The 20,340-nt window shown below is 35.5% G+C and overlaps 1 long non-coding RNA gene across 1 annotated transcript; it reads left to right on the top strand.

The window, feature by feature from the left end:
* The first annotated feature begins 3,599 nt into the window (after positions 1-3,599).
* Positions 3,600-16,560, top strand: LOC109028097 (uncharacterized). Its single transcript, XR_002007176.3, has 4 exons — positions 3,600-3,665; positions 10,605-10,763; positions 14,009-14,105; positions 15,816-16,560. It is a non-coding gene; the product is annotated as an uncharacterized lncRNA (long non-coding RNA).
* The last annotated feature ends 3,780 nt before the right edge of the window (positions 16,561-20,340 follow it).

Here is a 20,340-nt window from a genome sequence, read left to right as displayed (position 1 = left end):
AGCCCTAAGCAGAACCTGAGGGAGGCAGAGCCAGGCAGAGGAAACCTCCATATTGATGATGTAGCTTTCAGCTACCAACTGTGTAGGAGCTGGGCCCAAAAAAAGACTTTGTGGGCCGGTTGGGGGAGGAGGCGGAGAAATAGTAAAACAGAACTGCCCCTCCAGAATCCTATCCTCTAATGACAAACTTGATCAGCATGGGGGAGAGGAAAACTCTGGATTGAACAGGAAATGTATAAAGTAGACTGGATTAAATTTTAATAACCAAGAATGACCAGAAAGTTAGGAAATTACCCAAGAATTCATTAAAAACACAGGACAGGGCAATTCCACGGAGTACAAGTGAAAGCAATGATGAAAAGGAAGCAAATCATTTATACCCTACTGAGTTCAAACTCCTCAGTCAGCTAGCTACACATCAGTAGGTAATTTGACCCTCAAATTATCCAAACTGAGTAAGACTGCAAAAATACTAAAACCAAAGCACATGGGTTGGTACTAAAGAATTTCAATGCAGTAAGGGAGTCCATTGAGAAGCTAAGAGCATGGGTTTTGGTGTTAGACCAAACTGAGTTGTAATCCCAGTTCTCCACTTATCAGCTGAGTGACCCTGGGCAAGTTTCTTAGACTCACTAAGCTGTGGTTTGCTGACCTGAAATTGGAAATTATCTATAAGTTTGTTGTAAAAATTAAATGAAATAAGAAATGTAATGTGTAATGTGCAGCTCGTGGTAAACATTGAAATAGTAGCTACTATGATTTATTTACTACTATTTGCAAATCTAAAATAAAGTTATAGGTCTTTTTTATTTTCAAACTACATTATGCAACATTTAATTCTTCAGTGGCTGGCACTGCACAAAAGCCAGCATAAAAACACAGAAATGAGGTCATTAGTAGAGAATTCGACCTTTTATAAATTAATAAGAGATAATTTCCCAAATTGAATTTTATTGGCAAAATAGCTCATCCCTCACCCCCTTTCCAAATACATCAAATATTACATTCTGCAGTTTGGTGAGGGGCTTCAGTTGTACCATCTTGTGTATTTATTTATTTATTAAATTAGGAGTTTGTCTACAGTGACATACTTGTCCCTGTTTGTCTACAGTGACATACAATAAACAACCTGCTTATTAGTTTTCCCTTAAGCTTCTGAGAACTGCACCCCCCTTTTTGATTTGCCCAATTGTCAGTACTTTTTCTTCTCTCCTTTCTGGCCCATTATCTGCTTAGTAATGGATCCCTTTAACCCAAACAGCAGGTTTATGTGTTCCCCATTCCAAAGAGACAAGCTGACCAATCAGAATTCACCAACATCTGGCACCCAAAGGCTGCACTCTGGCTCCGTCCTCTATTGATGTGAGGGGATTTTTGTTTGGTTTGGTTTTCTTAATAAACGTAGTTTCAAAAATAAGATTTCCCTTCAGCTGATTGCTTTGCATATTGTGCTGGCTCAGGGTTTAGAGAGAAAGACATAAATGATTTCCTAAAACACATCCTTTAGAACAAAGACTATAGCTGTCCTTGCCTACAGACTGGATCTGGCATACTTCATAGCTCTGAAATGCTCACAGGGTTCTAGCCCTGCAGGAGTCAACAGAGATGCAGGGCTGCCCCTTCTAGCTGGTCTGACAAGGGTGGTGAGGGCTGAAATTCAGTCTGTGTGCACCTCTCCATGCCTTTACCTTTGCAAGGCTGTGTCTGACCAGAGGGGGTAGCTTTAAAGGGCTGAATGGGGGTGACCTTGATAATTGTGCTAAATTATGTATAAAATTACAGACTGCTGAGTATGAAGATGTGTTCAGTGACCCTCCTGTGACCCTTGAAGGAAGAAGTAGAAGTATAGAGATAAGTGGGATTTTGAAGACACAGCATAACAGGTGGGAGAAAAATCTGGAAAACAGGCTTCCAAGAAAGAGCTGCATATGGCTCTGTGAAGCATCCCACCCTGCGCCATCAAATAAACCAAGCCTTTAAAAAATAATTTTTCACCATATCTATTAAAAATCTGACATATATGAAAATGTTTCTGGTATCATCAGGATATTGTATATCTTTTTGATAGAGTATGGCACCTGCCACAGTGACAATCTTTATTTTTGAGTCAACATAATTGGTCACTCAGTCCTCTGAAGTTCTCAATATGGAGAAAACAGAGAAAGCAGAGTTGTTCATTATTAATACTTTAGCTTAACCAGCATAGGAACAGGATGATGTTGACAAATGTAGATAAATGTTGTTTCTTAAGAAAGACATATTTACAGAAGAGATGAATTTGTAGAGCAAAAATGGCAATGTTTACAGATGAGAAAATAAGGAAGACTGAGTGACTTATTTATCTAGAAGAATTTTGACTTGAAGAGTGATTTGAATAAAAGTATGAATTTCTATGCCATAGACAACACGTATGATAGAGAGAAAAATGTAGTAAAGAAGTATTTCCTTAGGGAAAAAAGTAGAAAAGGAATTTTGAAACAAGTCATTTGTATTTATGTACTTAAATTTCAATCCATAGGATACAATAAATAAAGAAATATAAAATGCTATCTTTAAGAAGGGAAAAATATGGTCTTCATTCTAATGATGATATTATAATTAGAAGAAATTTCTCATTGAATACCTCTTCCTCTGATATAGGAGGTCCGGCATAGGTAAACTCTCCGAAGTTAGCTATTCAGTCTTTCTCATATTTGTATTTTCCTTGTGTTTTACAACAGTAAATACATGTTTCATATTTATTGGAGAAAAATTAGATCATGATGCAGAAGGTCACGCAGAGAGTGATAAATAGTCCTTGGAAGAAGATAAAGGACAAAGAAGCACAAGCAAGTTACATTATCATTCTTAGGGGTATCAGTGCAGCAGATTGCATTTTCTGAAAATGGCCACAGAAATATGTCCAGTTTCACATGATCTTTCTCAAATGCTCTTCCAGAACCTTACAATCCTCTCAGCAAAGAATTGGATTCTATCTCCCTTCCCCTTCTAATTGAATGACTCTTTGTAGGTGTTTTAATGATAAAATGTAGCAGAAGTGATCCTGAGTGACTTCCAAGGCTAAGTTATGAAAATTAACATAGTTTTCACCTGGCTCTTTCTCTTGGATGCTCACCATTGGAGCTCAGCCACCATACTGTGAGGAAGCCCAGACCACGTGGAGAAGTCACATGCAAATATTCCAGGCAACAGCTACAACTAAAGTCTTATACAATGACTAGTATCAACCACTAGACATGTGAGTGAGAAATAAGCCTTAGGATGATTATATTACCCACCTTCAAACTGCCCAAGATGTTGACAAATGGAGCAGAGGTAAGGTACTGTCACAGACTCCTACACAATTTGCAGATTTGTGAGCTAAATAACCCATTATGTTTTAAGAGAGTTTGTTACACAGCAATAAATAAGACACTCATAAGAAGTATTTGGCTAAGCAGGAGAGTAATGATACTTTCTAATATAGATTATAATACTCGAACTGTTTAAAAACAGTGTGTAGGATACAGGAAACTTGTATTTTGGATAAGCCATTGTTTTAGCACAATGCTTACCTCACAGTAGGAATAGGAAACAACTTAATTTACTTGGAAACCACATTCTGATAAAGCAAGGCACCTGAACTTGCTGTGCTATACTCTCAACCAGAAGATTAAAGAGTCAGCGTGAGTAAAGGAGATATCTCTTATCTTAGCATGTGACGGCATTGTTTCTCCTTTCTTTTGGTGGTAGCACCCTATTGTTCTTTATATGCAATTAATGAATTTCTATATCATGTTCTTTGAGTTGGGCTGTCACTAATGGTGCTTTAATCCCTGGCTACATGGGTAAGGTGATGATTCAGTCTAGCAAAGAAGAGTGCTGCATCCCCCCATAGTACAAAAATTGGCTCAAGGACGGGCAAGTCACCTAGGCAGAACTAACCAATATCTTCTCTGGCTTGGAAAAAGAGGGTAGGTCAGTCTCTCTCTATCTCTCTCTCTCTCTCATCTTAAGCTGTAAGAGTACCAGAAGCCATCTTCCATGCCACCTGAGAAAGCCTGACTGAAAATGGAGCCTGGGTAGGGGAGTGGAGCCAGGCCATGAAAAGAGAGAATGAGCCCTTGATGCTGACATCAGAGCCAAGCATGCCTGATACTAACCTCACCCCTCCTCTTTCCAGTTAGGGAGCCAAATATTTCCTTTGTTTGCTAAGATTTTGGTTACTTGTCATGAACAAGTCCTAATTCGTATTGATGGAGACTGTTCAACCAACATGAATCACTTTGAGAAGTACTCATGATAGAAACATGAAGAGACTTTACCATGATGTTTTCTTAAAGGTCAAAATACTGAGAAAAATACTGGGTAAAGTTACATTGTTCAGATCAAACTATAGCAATAGTTTCATAGCCAGCATTTATTTAGAGAAACATAATTCAATAATGCTAGAAAATTCTAAATCAAATAAATTCTAACTATAAAATCACAAATACAAAAAATCTCAGTATTAGGGAAATGGAGAAGTATCCCCCCAAAATCTGATTCTGTTCCCTGATAATACATTAGTTACCATCTGTTTTGCTACAACACAATGGTTTCATTTCCCCTAAACTCTTAGCTATCAAAAATTGTATTGCAAAAATAATTGTTTTAGAGACAATAGAAGAGGTTAGGCCCTAGACAGTGACAGATTCATCATAACAAACTTTTTTCCTTGCAGATATTTCAGTGATAAATGGATTATCTAGCTAGAAGTATATTTTGTACTAAAAGCTAAAATAATAAATTGGTTGATCAAAAATGACAAAACAAACCCAAACACTGAGAAAATCCAAAAGAGCATTGACCAATATGAAAGTATTTCTAGATCACTAAAATACATTTCAACATAGGTCTCAACTGTAAATAATATAATGAAGTATTAACTGAGAAGTGGCCAAAGTAGCTAGATTTTTGATTGAGCAAAGCAATAGTTTCTTTCCTGTGTGAATACTGTATCATCTGCAAAGGATAATGCAAACCATCTTACCTAAACAATTAGTTATGTTCATTGAGTTTTAAAATAGAGGAAAGCTCTTAAAAATGGACATTTGTTTGCCTGATTCATTATGGCTATCTCTGACACACTGGAACTTCAAATGATAGCAATAAAAGATGGAATAAGAGGCATGTACACACACACAAAAAATGCATTCCAAAAACGTTGTATGAACAGCTAAGGACTGCCTCAAGAAAATATAAAACCAGAAGTAGAGAGACTTTCAAAAATGCCCATTCTAACAATAATAGTGCAATGCTAACAATAATAGAGACGTCCTTTTTACATACATCTGGGGCAAGAAGAACAAGAAGGAGTCGGTCTGTCTCATGCAATAGACAATGTAAAGTTAATGAACGAAAGAAAATGAATGCACTTCTATTTTACTCCTAGTTTCCATCAAAGAGAATGACTTTTAAACTGAGAAAGGTATAACAAACATGGTTGAAGGAACTGAAACCTAAGATAGGTGAATAGATAGCCAAGTGCCAAAATGCTGTAAAAAGGAGTTCCAGTCTCTCAGCCTAGAAAGACACAATTAGGAGGCTGAGGCACGTTGAGCAGAGGATTGCTTAAGTGGAGGAGCTACAGATCAGCCTGGGCAACAGAGTGAGACCCTATCTCTACAAAAAAAACAAAAACAAAAACAAAATTAGCTGGATGTGGTGGCACGTGCCTACACTCTTAGCTACTCGGGAGGTTGAGGTAGGAGGATTGCTGGAGCCCAAGAGCTTGAGATTACAGTGAGCTGTGATTGCGCCACTGCACTTCAGCCTGCATGACAGAGTGAGACCCTGTCTCGAAACAAACAGATAAAATAAAATAAAATAAAACATTTAGAAAAGAAAGCAATGATCATTAGGAGTCAGCAGAGGTTCATCATGAATAAGCTGTGCACCACTAATGGAATTTCTGTTAGCACATAAATATTGTAGAAAAAGGACAACAGTATATTTCAGTTCTTTCATTTCCTAATTGTGTGACTGTGTGCACAAACCCAACAGATCAACTTGTAGTAGATGGCCACATAATGTGAAAACTTTGAAAAAACTTGTATAAAACAATTAAAAGCCTCATGGAGGATTAAGGGAATAGAAGATGATGAATTCAAAGAATAGATTCTGGAGCTAGACTGTCTGGTTTTGCCATTTACTGCGTGACTTTGGGCAAATCACCTAATTTCTCTGTACCTTTTGATATAAAAATGAAAAAATAATAGAACCTATATCATGGGTTTGCTGGGAAGATTAGATGAATCTTCCTATAAAGAACTTAGAATAGTGTCCGGAGCAAAGTTAGGAGAATAAACGTTAACTTTTATTATCGCCGTTAACATGTCTCAAATTAGGACAAAGTGGAGAAACAAATTTTAGGAAACTGCAAATATGTATACAGATGTTCCCCGATTTATTATGCAGTCCCAATAAACTCATCATTAATTTAAGATCTCCTAAATCAACTTAAAATGGGCTTATCTGAACCATCGTAGGATTAGGTGCATACTGAAGGAAAATTGCTTTTACACCATCTTAACGTTGAAAAATCGGAAGTTAAACCATCTGTATTTGTGTGGATTGAATGAACACAAATAAATAAGTAGTACTGATTAATGAATTACTATCAGCAATATTCATTCATTTATTTAAATAAATGTTAACTGAGTACATAGCATGTACCAAGCCCTGAAGTGGGGCACAGAGATGGAAAGATAAAAGGTCTCAGTATAATGACAGAGTCCCTGCTCCTTTCAATGTTTTTATCACTGACTTACATGCAATATATGGCACACTTTGAGTACTCCAGATAGAACAAAGCTAGAAGGAAATACAAATATGTGGGATGGTAAGTCGAAAGAGAAAAATATTTTGACAAATGGAACAAATGACCTAAATTAAAATGATACAATTTGAGAGCTCAAGCTAAATACTATTTATATTTACAAGTATAATTTTATTTTAGAATAATATATACTTATGTTGACAGATCAGAAATTGGAAAAGCAAAAATAAAAAATGAAATATCATCTTTAATTCTACTATAACCATATAGTCTTTGTATCATATGTATAGGTCTGAATATCTTCATAATACATACACATATGTATACATGCTTCATGTACAATTAGTACATATACATGTGAACATATTTTTAAATGAAATTGAATTATGATGTTAATCTGTTTTGTAACATGCTTATTTAATCTAAAAATGAATACAGTTTCATGTCATTAAATTTCCATCAACATAGCATTTAGTACTACCTAGCATAAATTCAATTATACTCTCACAAACAGCTTATGTATGACAGAGACTGACTGAGACTGACTGCTGCATAATACCTCCATTTCCTTTTCTTCCTGGGCACACAGCTAGCTACATTTCTTTGCAGCTAGAGGCAGCTCTGTGACTAAGTTATAGCCATTGGAAAATGAATGAAAGAGATGAGAGTGTCCCATGTGTGATTTTCCATGCACTTCCCTCTCTCACCTTGGAGTAATTTTGAAAATCTCAAGTTAAAAATGATAAAGCTACAAGACTGAAAGATCCTGAGACCTGAATCATCAGTTAGAGAAGGGACCTTACATGAATAAGAAATAAAAGTTTTTCATCTTCTCATCATTGCATGTTTTTTTGGTTGTTTATTACAGCAACTGGTGTTACTTTAAGTAATACAGAATTAGTGTACCACCATTTCACTTTTCATATTCAAAAATTAGACATTATGCCTTTTAAAATGTTACCAACTTATAATAGCTGTTAAATTGTTTCTTCCATTTGAATTCTTTACATTAGAAAAGATGAACTAGGGATGGGTGGCATGTCATAATTGGCCAACAGTTTCAATGTGACAAAAGACCCAAGGGATTTAGTTAATTAATAGTGAAACATAAACCAAAAACATAATCATCATGCAAGTGGCACGGGATACTGGTGCTTAGAACAGGGGACAAAATAGCCTCATGAAGTTGTCCAGTGGTCAGACCAGACCTGGACTTCAGTTCTGGACAGCATCCCTCAGAAGTGAGATGAATGAACTACAGTTCTCAGTGAAAAGGACTGGGATATTTCTCCTGGAATATAGATACCAAAAAGAGGCGGGGCTGGCATGACAATAACATTAATGAGGATAGCACAAATAGGCACTTCTTTTGGGGTGGGTATACTAATAATTACCCCATCACGAAAACCAGCTAAGTTACTTTTATTTGGGACATTATTATTTAAAACTGAACAAACACAGAAAGCACAGCTTATTGAACAGATCTTACCACTCTCTAAATGTTTGCAGTTTGCATGGGTCCCCCTATCCAACATATCACAACACACACCAAAAAATGCATGCACACACACGTGCAAACACACACACAATCACACCTATTAGCATTTATTGGAAGAAGTTGACATTTTAAGGGCAAAGGCTAATAATAAAAGCTAATTTTATTAAGTGCTTAGTGTATGTCAGGCCCCATTCTAATTGCTTCATATGTATGAAATGATTCACAGCAATTCCTCACAATTCTTTAAGGTGCATTCCATTATTATCTCTATTGCATAGATGAGAAAACAAGCCCAAAAAGAGGTAAGTAATATGCCTGGCATCACACAGCTAGTGGGTGGTACAGCTGGGATTTAAACCAAGCAGTCTGGCACCAGAGACCATATAGTTAAATCACAACTTTAAGACTGAGAATTGAAAGCATAGAAGTAAACTAACAAAAGAAATAACACATTTTCAGGGAAAAAAGTTGGGGGAAAATTGCTAATGAGATCTCAAATTTTGCAAAGTGAATTTTCATATTAAGTATTTCAATAGGTATATTGAATTACTTGGAATGAAATTTTTAAAATAAAACATGCAAATTTATTTATCTTTAGTTAAGGCAACATACTATAAGTCTAGAAGCTAGGAATATTTTCCTAATACTTGGACTTTTTTTTCAACTATGCAACAAATAAATACAGTGTAATAACAAGAATACTTTTTCATCTGTAAAATGGGGTTATGTGTGTTTACTTTCCTCATTTAATGTTAGAAAATTATGTGGTTTTATTTTCAGTCTTCAAATTAAATCTATTAAATTAGCCTGTCACTTAAGTAAAATAAAAGTCTGTGCCCATATATTCTTTGTCTGCTGTGGCATCTTTCATTCAATTATCTATCTCAGAAGCATTGCCTTGTGGTTGCAGTGCGGAACGACCTTTGAATCCTGATATCGGTACTGACAGTCTGACAGTGCCCCTGCTGCCAGCCTCCAATCTCTACTCCTTCCTATATCCAAAGTGAAAATAATTTCTTCAAATCTCTCGCTCCCTTTCATTTTTTCCCAGGCATCAACTTACATATATTCTATTGTTTCCTTTACCCAAATGTCTAATATTGGTTTAAGGTTCTAGCTAAGAACCACATTCCCCCAGTCTTTCTCCCTCTATGCATTCTTACTTATGCTCCTGTGTATCCATGCCATGGCTCTTTCTTCTTTACAAAAATTCAAATCAAAATGTACCTTTCTGGAAAGACTTACTTTTATAGTTCCTGTTAGCCATTGTATTAGTCTGTTCTCACGCTGCTAATAAAGACATATCCAAGACTGGGTAATTCATAAAGGAAAAAGGTTTAATGAACTCACAGCTCAGCATGGCTGGGAAGGCTTCACAATCACAGTGGAAGGCAAAGGAGAAGCAAAGGCACGTCTTATATGGCGGCAGGCTAGAGGGCTTTTGCAGGGGGACTTGCATTTCTAAAACCATCAGATCTCATGAGACTTGTTCATTATCAGGAGGACAGTATGCAGGAAACTGCCCCCATGATTTAATCATCTCCACCTGGCCCCGCTCCTTGACACATGGGGATTATTACAATTCAAGGTGAGATTTGGGTGTGGACACAGCCATAACCTGTCAGCCATGACCCTGTCTTTACTTTGTATTACCTCAACATGGACTAGGTATTTTTGTTTATATTGATCAAGTTTTATTGTCACAATGTCATTGTGATGATGATTGTGGATGGACCAAAGAGACTCAAATGTTGGTGAGTGGTCCACCTCTTTCAAGTAAGACTCAATAAAACCCAGAGACAAATATAGAGTGAGGCGGAAATGGGATGCAAATTCCACAATATTTCAGAGCAACACATGTCATTAAAGTTGGAATTAATTTGCGTTGTCATGGAACTTGGAAATCATCATATTCTCCCTATGGTATAATTAGATTATAAATAATTATTTATCTTCAGAGATTTCCACATGGTAGTTGCTCATTAAATGTTATTAATTAATATTTTAATTGTTTTATCATAAACATTTAAAATAAAAAATCTATTATGTTGTAGTTACATATTTTTAAGAAAATAGTGGTTTCTGATGTGGGTCCTAATAACAAGAGGTTTCTATGAATGTAACCAATCTTTATAATAATCTGGGCCAATAAGTATGTAATAATAACATATGATATAATCAGTTATAAAAATAATAATACAAACCAAGAACTAGAGGAATCTTAATTGATCATTTCTTTAATAAGCCCTTCGTTGCATGTGAATCAAGTATTTACAAATAAAAGCATGCATTTGTTGTCTTTTGCAGCAACATGGACGGAGATAGATAAGGGAACTAACAGGAATAGAAAACCAAATGCCGCATGTTCTAGCTTATAAGTGGGAGCTAAACATTGAGTACACAGGGACACAAAGAAGAAAATGACAGACACTGAGGCCTACTTGATGGTGGACAGTGGGAAGGAGGGTAAGGACTGAAAAACTACCTGTCAGGTATTATGCTTATTATGTGGGTAATGAAATAATCTGTACACCAAACCCCTGTGACATGCAATTTACCCATATAACAAACCTGCATGTATACCCCTGAACCTAAAATAAAAATAAAAGTTAAAACAACAACAAAAAGATGCATCTGAAATTAGATCAAGAAAATGTGGTATGTATATATATACAATGAAATACTATTCAGACCTAAAAAACAAAGGAGATCCTGTCATTTGTGACAACATGGATACACCTGGAGGACATTATGTTAAGTGATATAACCCAGGCATTGGAAGGTAAATATCACATGATCTCACTTACATGCAGAATCTAAAAAAAAATTTAACTCATAGAAGCAGAGAATAGAATGGTGGCTACCTGGGGCTAGGGTTAGGAACCTTGGGATTGGGAGAGATTGGGCAAAGGGTACAAAATTTCAGTTAAACAGGAGGGATAAGTTCAAGAGATCTACTTTATATCCTGGTGACTATAGTTAACAACAACATATTATGTATTTGAAAATTGCTAAAAGAGTAGATTTTAAGTGTTCTCACCACAAAAAATAAACATATGAAGTGATGTATATGTTAATTAGCTTGATGTAGCCATTCCAGTGTATGCATATTTCATAACATCATGTTGTACACCATAAATATATACAATTTTAATTTTTCAACTGAAGTATTTTTAAAAACAGAAACCATGCATTAGTTTTGCTTTTATTTTTACACAGGATAAGTATTTATTTAAATGTATACTTTTCTAAAATATAAATGAACATTTTAGAAAATAAAAATGATTTAGCTTATATTTTAATTCTGGACTTCTTAGAGTGACACATCTTTTTAAACACTATATTAGTTTTTCCTTAATAATTCCTTCTCGTATCTTTCAAAATTATATTCGTAAAATATATATGATTCAAATTAACTATTTACCTGTACTCCAAAATCACAGTTTTGATCCCGAATTCCAGCCTGCTGCTATAGAGGTTACAAATTAAGAACCAGAAGTTCTGATGACTATAAGTCGTTTTATATGAAAGCAGCAGTGTCAACAAATTATTATTTCTTCTCTAATTTTTAAATATTTTATGAGATTTGCATTAAATATAGAGAGACTATTTTAGAAGATTACACTGGTTATTTAAGTACCTGAAAAAAACAAAAAAAAATTAAATTTTATTTCTACCAAGTGTTTGAATAGAAATACCTAATATATGTAAGATAGAATACAAACACACACACACACACACACACACACACACACACATATTTTTTTCAGCCCCTTCTTTTCTTCCAGTAGTAGGTCTCTTATAAAATAATGACCAAATGTCAACACATAAGGATACTAACTTCATGACAATGCTTCAGGAAATATACTATTATTGTCACTCCTGGATGTTGGTATTATTTTTGTAATTATAAAAGGGAGGAAATCAAGCCCTATTATTAACATCTTAAAGATGATATATGATCAGTCACAATTAGAAACAACAGCTGTTTTTCTTTAGTTATTTCCTTAGTAGAGAAAAGAAAACACCTAAACTTCTTTTGATTAATAAAGACTGCAGTTATTACATAAAAGGCTGTGGAAGATTTTCTAGGGAGATTTTGAAGATAGGGGAACGTTATTTGGTTTAAGTATCATTCTCCAGTCCAGGTATCTGGGAAGGCCTTTCTGTTCCAGTTGCCCTTTTTTTTCAAGCACAACTTGATGTTCCCTGAGTGACTCTAATTCAACTATTTTTAAATATAGATGTCTATACTGTACGTGTAAAATTTTGGGTACCTGATATCAATCAAAGATACGGTTAAGCTGTTTATACTTAAGAATTACCAATTTGGAAAATGTCTTCAAGTATCTTCAAAGAAATGAACTCTAGATTCATATGAAAGAATAATTGGAAACGAATAGAATGTATCTTGTTAGAGTTAACCAAAATGTGGACATTTTACAGCAAACTGTTGCCCAGGAAAGACCACTTAGTGCATTTAGGCAAGTAACAAAATTATGATCCCTCTTTGGTGCCCAGAGCAGTGTAAGGATAAATAGAAGATTCTCAATGGCTACTTTAGATTGATGAATGCCAATATTCAGTGACCCATGGTGATAGCTTTTGAGAAGCTGGTGTGAGGAACAATATATTGGAGAGTTTGGCACAAAATATGAACAATTAAAAGCGCTTTGAACCTTTTTTCCTTATCAAAAGAACCACCTGATCTGAGAGGAATTAACAGAAAGGGGAAAAGTGTTCAAGTATGTTTTCTCCAGGACTGAGTAAGTTTAAACCTCTTGGAGTTAGAGCAAGAAAAGGCAATGGATAAAGAAAGAATCATTAAATATTTCATTTTTGAAGATGTACATGATATCTCTACATCTGTAAGAAACATGTAATTGACACATCTGGCTCTTTGATTGCAAGTGTAGGAGAGGTTTAAGTTTTAGAATAGGTGGCATCTGATGAGAAAAAAGCCAATTTAGAGGTGGTAAATAGTTTAATTCCATCCAATTACAAAGAAAAGACGAAGGAGAATGGGAGTGATGAAGGAATCCATCCATCATGCACAATACAAATAAAGGCCTGTCACTCATTTTCCTAATGTCGAAAAAAGAACTATTTAGTAATTTTTGACACCAAGGAAACCATTTGTAATAGCCTTCTTCACTTTTCAATTCATCCTTAAATTTAAAAGAAAGAGAAACCCCCATTTAATTGTTTCTATTATGTCAGTTCATCATTTATGAATCCGTGTCAGTGTCTTAGTTTTTTCAGTGAAATAGCTAATTCATATCGTATTTGTAGTCACCACTTCATAGTGAATCACTGCTGTTTGATTTAGCCTGTCATCCAACACAGAACATCTCAAAACCATTTGCATCACTCTTCTTGCTCTGATCTGCACATATGGTCATAATTAGGAATGTGATACCTTATATTTATTTCAAATACTCAGTGAATTTAGAATATAATAGTGAAAACAGCATAACTCATATGTCATAAGAAAAAATTTGTGTTAAACTACATGAACTAAGTTACAACTATTAATTATGTATAGATAAAACACCAATGATTGTGGATCAGAGCATAAGTATAAAATATACTTTGTATGGAAACAAATGTACAATTGATATATTTATAACTATCATATAGAAAGTTCAAAATATGAACTAAATGCATACTGTAGCATATTTGAGTTTTATATCAAAATTTTCCTTTTCAAGACAGAATACCCGGGAGAAGTTTCCTTTCCCTAAATATACCTGCAATTTTCAAGTCCTTTTAATTCACGCCTTTAAATGAAAGGGTTGAGTATACAAGGTCAGTGAAATTGTTATTTATGGTTGAAATGTTTTTGCTACATCTATTTTAAGAAGGGTCATTTTTCATATCATTTTTAAAATTGGTTTAAACTGTTTAGCTGACTATACAAAATTACTCAATGTGCAACTAGCAGTTTACTCCATTTACAAGCCTAGGTAGCATAGGAATTATTTAAGATTTTACAATTAAGATGATTAAGTTAAAATTATATAATTTGATTGTTCTTATGTTTATAGTAATCGTCATTTTTAAAATTATTTTACTATTACTATAAAATATTTTCCTCTTAAATGTGTTTCTTACCTCTTTATTTGTTTTGGTTTGTTTCTGAGGAAAAACTACAATGTCAATATTTAAATTGCTCACTAATAGACAGACCTTTGCACATCAATTCCAATATTTTATGTTAAGATGACCTGTAGTTATGGAGATCCTTGTTTTGTAACCGAAACAAATATCTTCAAAGAATATCACTGCTTACTGCTTCATTTTCCCTAGGAAATGCATCACCCAACTTAGTTGGTATTTAAAAAATTAGTATTATTTTCTCTTTTGAAGTTCTACTGAATTCAAAATGAATAAAAACTACTTAATGGTGAATATTTTTAGATATTCAAATGCACATTTTCTATCCTGGTCAATATTAGCAACTCTTCTCTAAGCTAAGAAAGCACGTCAGCCTTGTCATGCAGACCAGCATAAACTGCAGATTTGTGAGCATCTAACCGCAGGAAGAACGCATTGCTGAAGCTAAACTAGACTATTAAGAACACTTTCAGTGCTGGCCAGTGTTCTAGTCCAGGAGTTAGAGAATTAACATACAATATATTTATTTCAAAATTTTAAAAGAAGGCATTAACAACTAAGCAAGATTTAATTCTATTTGGAAATTGCAAGAATCCTGGAAGCGAAAGTTCCTATATTTGTGATTTTTTGAACTGCACACTTGGTGGAATGACTCCCACTACTGACCCTTTTCTAAGTCAAAGGGGATTTCAAAGTGTAACTATTTACAAGTTAAAATGAGAAGGAAGCAAGTCTCTAAAAAATAAAAGTTTATTGTAAGACTGAGGAAAATAGTCAAAACAATGACTACTGAGAAAATATTATGATTATTATATTGTTATTATTTTTGCCCAAGGTCTCTAGGCATTTGAAGAAGAAAGATTAAACAAAAACAAACATTTCATTTGTAGGTAGACTCAAAAAAATAACTGAGTAACCTTGACCTCCATCAGCACACAAAATCCTACATAGCCAATGACAGACTTCATTGTTTAAAGACTACTTGGGAATGATTAAGAAAAAGATGATGTAATCTAATATGTGATAAAGAGAGATATAATATTCTCTACTGGAAGGCATTCCTATCATGTCATATCAAAGTCTAGCAAAACGTTGAAAGTTAGAAATGTTATCAAGCATTAGCAGGCATTTAAAGAACGTCTCTTGAATATTTCTAGCATAAAAAAGTATTTCATGTGATGTAAATGAATGGTAATTTTCTGACTTTAAAAGAGAGCTGTGCCAGTACATTTCAGCGTTCTGGACCCAATTCTGCAAACATGGAGACGCTTTCAATTTGCTCTGCCTGCCTTCCCGCCTTAGATGGCTGCGATTGCAGCGAAATTAATCCATTTAAAAATCTGCGGCTTAAACTTAAGGATTTTCAGTTTTTTCCCCCTTCTCTCTTTTTTTTTTTCTTAGAATATCAATAAGTTCCAATTGAAGAGCGGATTCTTTTGCAATTCAGGCATGTGCCGGCGATAACGGGCGAGTTGGCATGAAGAGAGGCAGAGATGGATTAATTATGCAGAGAACATGGAAATTCTGCTTATCATCGGCTAGCAAAGGAGCCCGGCTCACATAATCAGCAAACGAAGGGAGAGGAAAAAATAACAATGCAATGGCACCTTCCAGCCCATCATCAGGATTTTTTCTACCCCCTTGTAATTAAAAAATAACATACACTTATAGCCCTATCTCCTGTGCAGGCAAGGAGTGGATGTCCACAAAATAATTGCACTGGGATATTAGAGCTGGCGACACGGGCTGTCCATTCCGGCTTGCTCTCCTGCTCACCCTCTCTTTCTCTTTTGGCCTCTCAGGCACTTTGCTTCTGAACCCAGTCCAAATCAAAGAGACGTCTCAGGTGACATTCAAGCTCGGTTTCCAAAAATCCCAAATTGGTACCTTATCATGATCCAAGCAAACATACATACATATATGATAAATATTTGGAGGGCTGACTCTAGGGGAGGCTTTGGAACTGATCACCTGTGGACTATCTGGTCAGTTTCATTTTTGATGAAACATGTCCAAATAGCCTTCATTTTGCAAAGTGGCTGGATTAAAATGGTGGCTGTGCAACGGCTGTGCTATCTTCTCAAATCATTTAACTTACCTACAAGTTTTTGTTTCTATTCCCTTTGCCAACTCATTTTATAAATGTTAGGTTAATGATTGCAATGTTTGCACCTCAAAATCAGAATTCGCAATTCTGTATTGTCATTGTAAAATCTGACAGCCCAATGCCTTGTATTTCTCTAAATGCCAAAAGACTACAATAAACCTAGTTTATTGCTTTAAAGAAAATCGAATTGAGTCTTACATTTGTATCCATGTGATTTCTAATTCTGAAAATTAAAATGTAAACACATATGTTAAATAATGATACTCCTGACTGGATGCCAGGGAAGTTGGTTTTGCTGTTTTAATTGTCACTCAAATAATTTGACCTAATTACAGACATAAGCCCGAACAAGCTCTCTGGCCATGAGAGAGGCCATTTCTTACTGAAGAGTTATTGGTGAGCTAGAGAAACAGAAAGATAAATATAAACCTGGAAAGACAAAAATTATACAACACATAAAGGAAAGATGTTCCAAAGTGCAGTAAACTGAATTAGAAAGCTGGCAGACTCTAGAAATGTAATTTATTCATAGAGTTCCACCAAAGCAGGGAACCAGTGTGGGGCGCAGTTTACACGCTTGTGGGAATGTTTTAAGTGACAGTGAGTATAATAGACTGATTTTTTTAAAACTAATTATTTCCATGTCTATGCATATGGACGCACATACACTAGTATATATGAATATTATCAAATACAAACACTGAGTAAAGGATCGAGCAAACGTTTAGAGATATTTGTGATTAGGGACTTTGTTAGTTTCTGAGAGTGGAGGGAAAATAAAATAAAAAAAAATACTCGAATGGGGGTTGGGTTAAGGGTGAAGAAAGGGAAAGAAAAGAGAGAAAATCCCACTAAAGAGAACAAGAGAATAAATATATGAGGAAGAGAAAATTGTAATTGTGACAGTAGAAATTATAATTATGTCTTGTTATTGTATAAATGTATACATGTAAGATATTAAATATATATATATATATAGGAACCTACAGAAAATAATTCAAGTGTATGTCCCTACACCAACAGTTCTCCAAATGCATAAGGAAACCACAGATTTCTCAGAGCAGAATATAATTTACTAGGGATTTTGGAGTACAGCCACATGAAATAGGGGAATACAGTTGGGATAATTTGGCCATCCAATACTATTTAATTTCTACCACCTTCCTACCATTTAGTCCCCAGAAAAAGTATATAGCTTCTCTTTGACCTAGCTTCTTAAATGCACTCCTACTATGATAAAACCTACCCCTTTGAAGTTCCTAGATAAAAGATACTGAGGAGCTGGGTGCCCTGGCTTATGCCTATAATGCCAGCACTTTGGGAGGCTGAGGCAGGACGATCACTTGAAGCCAGAATTTCCAAACCAGCCTAGGCAACATACAAGACCTATCTCCACAAAAAGTAAATAATAAAAAAAAAATAGCCGGGGGTGGTGGCATGCCTCTGTAGTCTGAGCTAATTGGGAGCCTGAGGCAAGAGGACTGCTTGAGCCAAGAAGTTCGAGGTTACAGTGAGCTATGATTCCACCACTACACTCCAGCCTAGGCAACAGAGCAAGACCCTGTGTCAAAAAACTAAAAATTAAATTAAAATGAATAAATGATATTGAATAATCCATGAGCAGTGATGAATCATTCTTGCTAGGACAAATTATCAGACCAAATCTGGTGATTTTTTTATATTAGAAGGAGAGAGATATCAGAGCTAGCTTCCCAAGATGACCCTAAACTATTATATAAAGTTTTGTTTTCTTAGCAAAATAAATTACTGAGAACTCTTGGATTCCTGAGAAACTGATATTCTTCTAGGATCAAAATATTAAGAGCTAGTTCAATTCAGTTAGACACTAGAAAACAATTTATTCCAGGCTTACAAGATGAGCAGAGGGTCATCTCAGTTAATATCCAGAGCGACAGGTGGTTCTTTAGATGTGGTTCTCGCTGGGTGGCCCAGTGTTTTTTAATCCTGGCTGCACAATAGAATCCTCTGGGAAGCTTTTTAAAAATACTTATGCCTGAGCCACACCCCAGATATATAATTTTTTTAACTTCCCAGGAGATTCTAATGTTCAGCCAGAGTTGATGAACAGTCTGGCTAGGTTCATTCATTGCCCTCCGTTGAAGTCCATTGAAAGCCCCAAATATCTTCAAGACTAGGGCAGTCATCAAAGCAAACTAGGCTATGAGCAACATGGGGCAGGAACCATGCTGCTTGGTCTCCTGCCTCCCCAGCACCTAGCCCAGTGCCTGTTACGTAGAGGGTTCTCAAAAATAATTTTTGATTGAAAGAATAAAGCAAACAGGAGCCAGAAAGACAGAAAGCTTTACATCCACCTGTCATCACAGCTGTCTTCTCTGCCCTACATCATGCCCCATAAGTCTTGATAATTTGGGAGCTTTCTCAAGGTTTTCTGAAAGCCTGTGCTGAAACTTTATAGATGCAGCATACTTCTGTCATCTTTTATACTTTCCTGAAAACATGTCTTAACATCTTTTACAAGAGAAGGTAGATAATAGAATTCTCAGTAACCGTAACTGTAAATGGATTTGTAATCTACCCATGATTAAAATTATTTTCATCATGAAGTAGAATTCTCATTATTGTTGCAATTTTAATATTATCAACTCCAAAGTGTCTTGGTGATTGATAATATAGACAGCGAAACCCTATATTATAGTAATTAAATTTAAAATGAATCAGCCATCCTTATATGTCTCAGTATAGTACCTGATTATTTGAAAACAATTATCTTTGCATGTCACCTAATGCCAGACAGCACTTGGAGCTGCTCCCAGGGATTGTTCTGGGTCACAATGCTGCTGCCTAGTCTAAATACACAGATACTGTGTCTTATGTGCCACGATGAATATTTTCTCCATTAAAATACGTGACCACCACAAAAGTGAGCTCTAACCCAGAAGGAATGCAGGCCTGAATTAGGAAACCTTTGAACAAAACCTTCAGGCTGAAATGAGCATTCATCGTAGGTAAGTCTCACGGACTTTAAAGCAAGCCCGTTCTCTAGGAAACCCCAGAAACCATGGGCCTAAGAGCATGTCTGATTTTGTGGATGAGGTTTTTCTTTTCTGATCAGAGCCAGGATGTAATCCATAATGCTTTGATTAGACTAACTGCCCTTCAAAGGAAATGTCTTTCTTCATACATTCAATTAAATAAACTATTACTATATTTCCCAATGTTGTCCCTTATTTCCCTAGTTAAGATGTTACAGGAACATTCATTTCTCCATTGCAGGAAGAGATTCCTCTGCTTCTCTTAATCTTACACTTTTTTGCAATCCTTTTTAATGACAAAACCCCCCTTTACTGAATGCTCCATCCCACCACCCTCCCCACACACATTTTGGAGAAAAAAATTAATACAAAAAATTCTTCCATACTTGGTTCATTTGCAGATGTCACCAGGCTTGCAAAAAGCACACCTGTTGTGCTGTCTGGATTTCCTTTTCTGATCATAGGCTTCTGACAAAGAGGGGGGGAAAAGAAAGATTTTTATCAAACGCTCTTCACCGGACAATGAATTTTCTTCACCATTTGAATGTATCTGTGGAATGCCTGAGTGATTCATTACAGCAGATTCTGAAGTATGACAATGGGCCGCAGAAATGACTGATGGTATCTTTTTCCTGATTTCATTTCCCTGATCCTCTTCATCCCTTGGCCTGTGTACCTCGATTAATTAGAAACCAGGGATTTTCACTCATCAGCTGATGGGTTTCATGCTCCACTCTGTCACAAATCTGCTGCCTGCACTATCTCTCTTACAGCCGGTGGCTGCTTTAAAAACTTTCCTTCTTTT

Source organism: Gorilla gorilla, chromosome 7, assembly GCF_029281585.2.
Source record: "Gorilla gorilla gorilla isolate KB3781 chromosome 7, NHGRI_mGorGor1-v2.1_pri, whole genome shotgun sequence".
Lineage (NCBI taxonomy): Eukaryota > Metazoa > Chordata > Mammalia > Primates > Hominidae > Gorilla > Gorilla gorilla.
The sequence above is the reverse complement of the archived record's forward strand: the minus strand, read 5'-3'. Positions and strand labels throughout refer to the sequence as shown.